General features: G+C 40.7%; 1 long non-coding RNA gene across 8 annotated transcripts; it reads left to right on the forward strand.

Annotated features, from left to right (window-relative positions):
* On the forward strand, positions 5,552-8,300 carry LOC109722841. Of its 8 annotated transcripts, none has more exons than XR_002219554.1 (6): positions 5,552-5,702; positions 5,796-5,912; positions 6,000-6,096; positions 6,325-6,462; positions 7,145-7,299; positions 7,980-8,300. It is a non-coding gene; the product is annotated as an uncharacterized LOC109722841 (long non-coding RNA). The 8 variants fall into 8 exon arrangements; XR_002219553.1 differs by having other exon boundaries at positions 8,059-8,300; XR_002219561.1 differs by lacking the exon at positions 7,980-8,300 and adding an exon at positions 7,670-7,948.

The following is a 10,453-nucleotide window of genomic DNA, read 5'->3' on the forward strand; positions in this document are numbered from 1 at the left end:
ATCTTATTTTTGCCACTTAGAAAAAAAATGTCCACTGCTTGCCGCACCCGATCACCCACCTGCAAAATAAAAAACACTACAATATAATTTATTTTAAAAAAAGTAATTAAAAAATTACATAAAATATACTCGAATAATTATTTTTTTCTTAAAAGTATGGAATCACTAATCTTTCTATTTTAATCTTTTATTATTATTATCAAAAAATATATATTTTATTTTAAAATTAATTATAAGAAGAAAAAAAGGGCCAACAAATACAACAAAATCCTAAGGCTGAGTTGGAAAAGGGAGAAAAATATACCAAAAACCAATTAGAAAGGATTGGGCCCCACAGCAAAAAGCAAGGGAAAAAAAAAAACAAAACCGTGCGGGTTACTCTCTTGTAAAAGAAAAGCCAGGTATAATTTTTTTTTTTTAATTTAGTAAATCTTATTGTATACATATTTTTTGTTTTGATTTTTCTTTTTTTTTTNCCCCGCGCCTGTCACGCCCCGGGACCGGCGGAGGCCCTCCCGGTAGAATGCCCAGACCCGCCATATGCCTGCACATATAAAGCGTCTACAACAATAGCAATGAATAAAGAAAAGATAATAAATATCGAGGGATATCAGAATATGTGTACATCTAACATCTATAAACAAGTAGAAGCAGTAAAACTATCAACTGAGATAAAACATAGGGTGAATATATCAAACTGTCTCAAAAGTAAATACTACAATATCCAAAATGATAGTCTCTATGTAGGGTACAAACGCTCTCATTCTCTCCAACTAAAATAAAAAGGAGAAAATGATCCACCTAGCAAGACCCCTCGCTCGTTAGCTCAAAGCGACACCCTTGTCGCGATCCATAGCCTCTCCTGGAGTGGAAGGCTCTGAAAGAAAATATAAAACAGGAGGCGTGAGAACTATAATTTATAGTTTCCAGTAGGCAATTACTGATCCGAGCAAAATGCACCACTAGGCCCAAAAGCATAAGTAGATAAAAGAACTACTAGTAAGCTGCGATATGTAAAGCATATAATGAAATACTGAACAACAATGCCCACAAATACACATAATGTCAACTAGGTGTACATCTACTCCATCATAGTCCGATATGCCAATACATGACTAATATGTCCCAACATAGCAAACAAGTATGCTATAATGCAATAAGCAATACTTTCAAGTACACTACATGTCCAAATACCCAATAAATCCAACTACTATGAACTGTCTAGTAGTGATTATTACTTATATGACTCCGTGTCGATTTTCATTTCCAATTAAGGACCTACACAAGGTAGTCCGGCTTGTGCCGCCTAAGTGCCCGTAGTAGCTCCAGCATTCCTACTCGAGGAATGAGTCTATCCCGCCAGGCCCCCGTAGGCTTCTCAATACCGCACGAGGGATCATAAGTCGCGTAGGCTAACTCTAGAGTGCCAGCTCGTAGGGAGTGACCCTCACAAGTATGTGCGAATGAGCACAAATGGCAAGCAAGCATAGTTATCGTCTCAAGAACCCGATCATCATGTCTCTAACATGGTAATAGCCACTAGCAACCTAACGGTTTAGTTCTATGTCTCAATGTGAAGTTCCGATATTCACTAAGTCTAGTGCCTCTTTATGACACTAGCACATTGCTATACCCAAGCTTATTTCAAATTCAATGCCTCTTCGTGGCATTAATTACTAGGTTCACACATAACCCAAGCTCAATATCGCTTTATGATATTAGCTCACTAATTCACATATCATTCTAGTCTAATGCCTCTTTATAGCATTTTACTTGCTCTTATGTCCAACATGAGAATTATATCCAATAGTACATTACACTTATCATTTTTACTATATGAAACATGATCTTGAGTCATATCTAGAATGCTAGTCACATGCATAAGCCAAACCTAAAAACCCTCTACTACATAGGGGTCTAAATATACATTGTATATAATATATGCATTCTAAGCATTCTAAAATTTACAAATAATGCATCTAACACAAATATGCATGAAATTCCACTTTACGACGAGTAAAACCACCATAGAGGAAATTTTATCGCATTTGATGAGGCCAAACCCACCTAGAGCTCCTCGGAACCCTTCGTTTCGCCGAACGAAGTTGCCCACAACTCTCCTAATACCCTAAAGGTAGGAAAAGGAGAGTTACACGAACGTTACGAACAATACATAGGTCGATCTTTAACCAAATCACAAAACGGGGCAAAACTCACCTAAGGTGGTGATAGTCTCTCTCGATCTCCAAATGGGAGCTAGAACCCTTCCAATCCAACCTAGAGAAAGGTTCTAACCCAAAAAATCAAGCTCCAAAAGCCCTAAGTCCAAAACCCCCAAATAAACCCTAAGTTTTCATTTCTAGGGTTTCAACTAAAATAAACCATCAAAGCTTGAATCTAGAGGAAGAAACAAGTTGCTAACCTCTTAGAAGCTTCTTTCAAGGATCAAAGTCCACGAGATTTGAAGATCTCTCTCCTATCAAGCTCCAAGCTCGAAGTCCAAGCTTCTCCCAAGGTGGAAATTGCACCAAGAAGAAAAAGAATGGATTAATCCACCAAAATCCATGCAAAATGGAATATAAATCCAAAAAAGGGAAGAGAGGAGGTCCCCTACCTTGCTCTGTAGTGTTTCCAAGCTCAGGAAACCAACAAGGGGCGTGGGATGCAATATAGAGTAGCAATAATAGCAATAACACCCCTCAAAAGCTGTCAATTTGCAGTTTGGCAAAGTGTACCGGCACACGAAAAAGTGTACCGGTACAACTCCTCCGAATGCGCAAACCCGAGCCTCGGGTTGGCCATTAACCACATGTGTACCGGTACAACCATCAAGGTGTAACCGGTATACTTTCTGTACTGGTATAACCATCAAGGTGTACCGGTACACAATCCTGCAGAAAGCAACCCGAGAGAAGCCTAAGTCTCCACTTTGGTGACCTTAGCGCTACTTTAAATACCTCAATTCTCAGAATATGAACCATAGGTCGGAGCATTATCAACGACCCTTCAGAATACCAAGAAAAACTCAGAACACAGATCAAACATTCGAACCTCGCAATTTACTAAGGTCCAGTGTGTTACATTCACCCCTCCTAAAAAGGAGTTTCGTCCGCGAAACTTAAAAACATAATACCTCAAGACTCCATCTAAAAATGATGGGGGTAGCGCTCCTGCAGTGCGCTCTCCAGCTCCCACGCGGCCTCCCGCTCATCGTGGTTGCTCCAAAGCACCTTCACATACGGAATGTCGCGGTTCCGTAGCTTTTCACCTCGCGAGCCAAAATCCTCATAGGTCGCTCCTCGAAGCTCAAATCATCCCTCAGCTCCAACGGTGTAGCATTCAATACATGAGCCGAATTATGGATGTACTTCCGAAGGACCAATACATGAAAAACATTATGTATGCCCGATAGGTTTGGCGGTAAAGTAAGCCGATACGCTACCGGACCTACACGCTTCAAAATCTCATACAGTCCAATGAATCGGAGGCTCAGCTTACCCGGGATCCGAAATCTCCTGATCCCTCTGGTCGGCGAGACTTTCAAGAACACATAATCTCCAATCTGAAACTCCAAGTCCCTTCGACGCTTGTCAGCATAACTCTTTTGCCTACTCTGGGCTGTCAACAGTCGCTCCCGAGCAATATGAACCTTGTCCTCTACTTCCTGGAGCACATCGGGGCCTAAAGCCAATCTCTCCCCAACTTCACTCCAATGAAGTGGCGATCTACACTTTCGTCCATAAAGTGTCTCGAAGGGTGCCATCTTGATGCTTGCTTGATAACTATTGTTATAAGCAAACTCTGCCATCGGTAGATGCTGCGACCATCCTCCCTGAAAGTCTATCACACAGGCTCGAAGTATATCCTCAAGAGTTTGTATAGTGCGCTCTAATTGCCCGTCACTCTGAGGGTGGAAAGCTGTACTGAAATACAAGCGCGTGTCCAAGGCATCTTGTAAGCTTCTCTAAAAATGAGATACATAACGGGGATCTCGATCCGAAACTATAGAAGTAGGTACCCCGTGTAATCGCACAATCTCATCAAGATATACCTATGCGAATCTCTCACCAGTCCAAGTAGTGTGAATAGGTATGAAATGAGCCGATTTCGTCAACCTATCCACGATCACCCAAATAGCATCATGCCTGGCCTGTGAGGGAGGCAATCCCATCATGAAGTCCATGGTGATCTTCTCCCACTTCCACACTGGAATTGATAAGCTCTGCAATTTTCTCGCGGGAACTCGGTGCTCAGCTTTTACCTGTTGGCAAGTTAAACATCTAGCAACAAACTCGCCAACATCCTTTTTCATCCCGGGCCACCAATAAAGCAACTTTAAGTCCTTATACATCTTGGTGCCTCCCGGATGTATAACATAGGGTACACGGTGTGCTTCTTGCAGAATATCCTCTCTAAGTGTCGATTCCACCAGTACACAAATCCGCACGCGGAAACACATCAATCCAAGATCATCCACGATAAAATCACCGGGGCAACCTTCAACGATTTTAGCTTTAATCTTTTGCAATTTCACATAGTGAAGTTGCTTTTTTTAATCCTTTCCAAATGTGTAGGTTGCACTACCAAAGTCATCAACCTCAAAGGCGTGTCAGGAGTTACCACCTCCAACTCCAACCGCTTCATCTGCTCGATCAATGGCGGTTGAGTAACCATAAACATCACTAAGTTTTTCGTCGATTTCTGACTTAGCGTATCAACCACCATGTTAGCCTTGCCCGGGTGGTAAAGAATCGTCAGATTATAATCCTTGAGTAGCTCCAACAATCTGCGCTGCCTCAAGTTCAACTCCTTCTGAGTAAATAAGTACTTTAAGCTCTTGTGATTCGTATATACTTCACATCCCTCGCCATAAAGATAATGGCGCCATAGATTCAATGCAAAGACTACGTGTAATATACGAAAAATTTCGGGTTGTGATGCTAACTTTCATCTGGAAGATCAAAGTGAAGTTTGAATTGGATGTGTATCATTCTTGAGTGATTTTGGACGTGTGGGAATGATTTCTGGAGGTAATTGAGTATTCGGGCACAAATCGGGCGCGAAATAAACTTGAAAGGGGATTTTCGGATTATGACGCTAACTTTGGCCTATGCGATCAAAGAGAGGTATGAATGTTAATTGTAGTACCTCCGAATTATTTTGGAAGTGCGAGGATAGTTAAGGGCAGATTTCAGAGATGCTTGGATGTAAAATGTCGGATTTTTATTACATTGCTAATTTTGATCAAATTGATCAAAGTAAGGCCAAAATAAAATTAGTTGCTTCCGAGCTTAATTAGTAGCTTCGGCGTAGTGTTTTGTGTATTTTGGAGGTGTTGGAGTGGACTTGGAGTGAATTGGATGCGCGGAGTAGGCTTCAAATTGCTGCTGCCAGGTTATTGTGTAGTGCAAGGACTGAATTGCGAACCTGCAGGGACTGAATTGTAAATCTGCAGGTTGCAATGCACTTTTGCAATTTTCAGGGGCAAAACTGCAATTTTTGGTCTTATCCCTTTAACGCTGACGTTTATCATTTGTCTAGGGACCTAGCCTCCACTCCCCAGCCCTCTTTAACTTCTAATTCTCCGTCACGTTCTCTCTCTAAAATTTGGGTGAGGATGGTGTAGTAGTGGCAGCTTGTGGGCTGATGTTGTGAGGCCTATCCGAGCATAGGGACCAGCTGAGAAAGAGCTGGAGCTCAAGGTAAATGATAACTAGCTCAGTCCAAATGAAGGTTATGGCCTAAAAGAAGCTTTTGAATAGTTAAAATGATAGGTGTATGCATAGAAATTTCAGAATAAGCTGAAATAAGGAGAGGAAGCATGCAACTGTTAGTGTTGGAGCGTTTGTTGATCCGAACTGAAAGGATGGCAGCAGGTGCAGAAATTCTTGTGGCTAGAGTATATAATTAAGGTAAGCTTGGGTTCATGTTTGATTAGAAGCCAGCTAGTTGCCTTAAGGATAATTTACCTAAGTGTTTCCTGCTGCGAGTGATGGCAGATTTGGACTCCGAACTAATTGGAGCTGTCGAGTTGGAGATTTAGCTGAAAGAAATAATTTGGAGCTGAGAAATCTCTTGAGGAAGCTTCAAGTCCAGGTAATTTTGATACTTGATTCCTGATTTAAATATGGGTAACTGCTTCAAAGAGGATTTTAAGTAATTAAAGCTTAAGAGAGGAGTAGTTGGCAGATTTTGAGAGATGTGGGTTATGAAGTGTATTCAAGTAAGTAAACCTAGCTGGGGAAGTAAGTGATTGCTTCTCATCTAGGATAATTGCAATTATTTAAAGGAAACCCTTAAATGGTGCAATTGGGATGTATGCAGATATTCAAGTAGAAGGGTTGAGGAAGTTGCGTTGGTGAATCTGGCGCCCACCTTGAAGAGGATTGGTGGAACACTTGGGTAATCCGAGCTGAGAAGAAAATCTGGAGTAATTCCAGCAGAGGAAATCTAAAAATTAGAGTAAGTATTTTGCTTCTCTGTTAAACTTAGTATAGTTACTCAGGAAAAATGTTCTAACTGAGTTAAATGAACATAGGATTACCAAGAATTAAAGAGAAATTGGGAAAGTATTTCTTGATATTCTAAGTTGAGAGGAAACTCAGCTAAGTGTAGCTTGGAGAATCTTTGAGGTCAGGTAGAAATGAGGTTTAATTCTATTTTGAGTTATAATTGATTATTAGAGCATTGAGACAAGGTAAATTTGAATCAATTTTAATTAAAGCTAACTGGATTGATGTAAATTATGATGTAAAGAAATGCTTGATGTAGGAAAGTAGGAACAGAGGTATTAAAGTACTAAATCATTTAGATACTATGAACCTTGAGAAACTAGTTCTAAATAAAGAGATGTATATATATATATATATATATATATGATTAGTTGTTGGAAGACAAAAGCTAAGCTGAACCATGCTAAACTCTTCTTCAAGTTGATGTTATTGTTCCCTGATTCCTGAGTACTAAAGTTTAGAATTGATAAGAAGTTTAATAATGAAACTATATATATATATATATATATATATATATATATATATATATGAGGGCAGTATATACATATATACGAGTAAGGGTTGAAAAGCAAGTTTTATTAAAGTATGAATATGACTCTAGTCTAACCTCTTTTATTCTTCTAGAAATGAAGGTTAGACATGCTCGGAAGTCCAAATTGACATTCAGACAGATTTGTGTAGCACTAATTACGGTAGAAGCCGTTCTAGCCCTACTTGCGCCGAGTCGCAGGAGCTTGTTATTGATATAGTTCGAGACGTTGGTTTCCGTTTATTGGCATCCCTACAGGTGGGTGGTGCTATCCGAAATCTTCGAATCCCTCTTTATGTCTATGTCATCTCATTGAGCATATCTATATATGTGAATTGTATCATATTCATGCATTATAGGGAAATCGTCATTATGCAATTGAATTTCTATCAAGGTAAAGAACATGTGGACAATAGAATATGGACATAGAACCCTATGAATGTGTGAATGAGTAAAGGACTATGACAATAGTAAACTTGGTGACATTATGACTAGAGATTTAGTTATCATCGACATTTGAATTATAAAACTAGCATAAAGAGCTAGTTAGAGTTAAAGTGTAGTATTGTCTTTCATTGGATCTTCTAAAGGAAGATCAGATCATACTCACATCAGTTTTATATTCAAGAAAGGTCGATCCTCCTTGAACGATGAGCTCCAGAGTAGTCATCTTAACTGGACCAGGAGCTAGCGTCTCCCCCAGTTGACAGTCCCGTCGGGATGTAGCTTACCTCTCCTCGATACTTGGGATATCGTCGGTGAGTTATTGTTAACCAAAGGGTTAACCAGTTTGATTGGGTAACATCATTAGAAGCATGCATGCATATTTATCAGTTATCATATATTGTTTCTTTCAGCTTTGTACAGGCATTGTAGTAGTTACATGTTATAGTTGGTTACTATCTGTTTACTTTTCTTGCCTACATATGCCTGAATAGACTTAGTGGGTGAGTCGGCGAGGTCGGCGGCCGAACCCACTGGAAACTTTTAGTAGTTCTCACACCACTAACCATACAGGTTCTAGCTCATGCGGGATGATCGAGGATCGTGGTATGGACAGCGTTCCATAGATAGTCGACATCCATTGAGTATAGTTGTACCTTATTTATTTCATTTATTTATAGTTGATGAAAACAAATGTAAATTATTCATTGAGAGATGGCAATGTATATATTGGAAAAATGAATGTAATAATTATGTAAGCTTTGTGTTTGATTTAAGGGAATCAAGATATAATGTATGAATGCTTTAGTTATTTACTTTCACTTGCTTGTGTTGCTTGCCCTCGTGCAAGCCATGTATATTGAAATTTTTTCTGGGCATTTCTTTATACATGTTTGTTGTTGTTGTTGACCCTTGGGCGAACAGAGGAGGTTCTGTTAGTTCGGCGTCTGTATACGGGCCCAAATCGACCAAATTGGCGATTGCGAGACGTGACACTACGGCCGCCAATTCCAAATCATGTGTAGGATAATTCCTCTCTTAATCCCTTAATTAGCGAGAAGCATACGCGATCACTTTTCTGTCCAGCATCAAAACACAGCCCAATCCATTAAATGAAGCATCGCTATAAATCACATACCCTGCTCCAGCAATTGGCAAGGTTAGGATCGGGGCGGTCGTCAATCTCTGCTTTAACTCTTGAAAGCTTCTTTCACACGCATTGTTTCAAATGAACTTGGTACCTTTATGCGTGAGCCTCATGAGGGGAGTAGGTAACTTTGCAAACCCCTCAACAAATCGTTGGTAGTAGCCGGCCAAACCAATAAAACTCCGTATCTCGGTAACACTCGTCGGCTTCGGCCAATCCTTGATTGCCTCGATCTTCCTAGGATCCACGGCTATGCCTGATCCTGAAACCAAATGGCCCAAAAATGCCACCTCTCTAAGCCAAAACTTATATTTTTTCAACTTGGCAAAGAGCTTCTTTTCCCCAAGCACTTGAAGTACTAGTCTCATGTGTTTCTCGTGATCCGCATCACTTCGGTAATAGACCAATATGTCGTCGATGAACACCACAACGAATCTGTCTAGGTAAGGCTTAAAAACACGGTTCATTAGATCCATAAAAGCTGCCGGGGCATCAATAAGCCCAAACGGCATAACAGTAAACTCGTAATGTCCATACCGTGTTCTAAAAGCCATCTTCGACACATCCTCAGGCTTGATTTTTAACTGGTGGTATCCCGACTGAAAATCGATCTTGGAGTACACACTAGATTCCTGGAGCTGATAAAAAAGATCATCGATCCTCGGCAACGGATACTTGTTCTTAATCGTGACTTTATTAAGTTTACGATAATCCACGCACAAGCGAAGTGATCAGTCATTTTTCTTAACAAATAGAACCGGTGCTCTCCAAGGTGAAACTGTAAGGAAGTGAATTCTCAAAATCCGAGGATTAGACTTTGTTTAGAATCGACCAATTGTCAAGTGTGTAGGCTTCAGAGAGTCCGAAGATGATTAAAATGCATAAAGTGCATTAAGGAAGAGTCCGCGAGAGCATCAGTGCAAAATCTGCACTAGAGAAGAATTTGCTCTCGGGGACCGGTCCCTGGCAGGGAGGGATCGGTCCCATCGGCTGGTGTGGCGGGGATCCTTGATGCAACCGGTCCCTTGCAAGGAGGGACCGGTCCCCAAACGTTAACCCAGCGAGAAAAGCCAAAATTTGGCTAAGTTTCGAAAATCCAACTCTCGGGAATCGGTCTCTGTCATACCACGGGACTCAGCGGAAGCCCGCCCGGCACGTGCACAGACCCGCCATACGTCTAAAATATATAAGGCGTCTAAAACAAAACGATAAATGAGACAATAAAAGAAAGCATCTAGAAGTATCAGAGTAATACACATCATCTAGTGACTAAAGCAATGGAAAGAGTAGAGAGCTAAAATAAATAAATAACCCATAAAGTAGTACAACCAAAGATCCAAAAGGTACAATATATCACCAGTAATCCAATCCTATGGAAGCTACCCGTAGGTAGTCCGACCTGCGTCGTGCCAACAATGGCCCCGTGGTAGTCAACATCCCCACTCTAGGAATGAGCCTCCCCCACGGCATCCTATTTTGGCGCCCAATCCCGCACGGACGAGCATATGTCGCGATGGCTATCTCCGGAGTGCCGACTTGTAAGGAGCGACCCTCATAAGTATGTGCGAATGAGCACAATTGCATGCAAGCAAATAAGTCCGTCCAAAGTCCCAGTGGTTCATCACTGTTTCATTGAATTAAAAATCCGGAATACAGCACATGTCCCAAAGGCCTGCCTCTATGTCATCGTGTCTAAAACACGAAATATAGTAACTGTCTCAATGGCCTATCTCTATGTCGTCATGTCTAAAACATGGAATATAGTAGATGCCTATCATCATGTCTATAAGTTGTAGTTCAACAATTTTCTAGTTCAAATGC

This window comes from Ananas comosus, linkage group 1 (assembly GCF_001540865.1).
Source record: "Ananas comosus cultivar F153 linkage group 1, ASM154086v1, whole genome shotgun sequence".
Taxonomy (NCBI): domain Eukaryota; kingdom Viridiplantae; phylum Streptophyta; class Magnoliopsida; order Poales; family Bromeliaceae; genus Ananas; species Ananas comosus.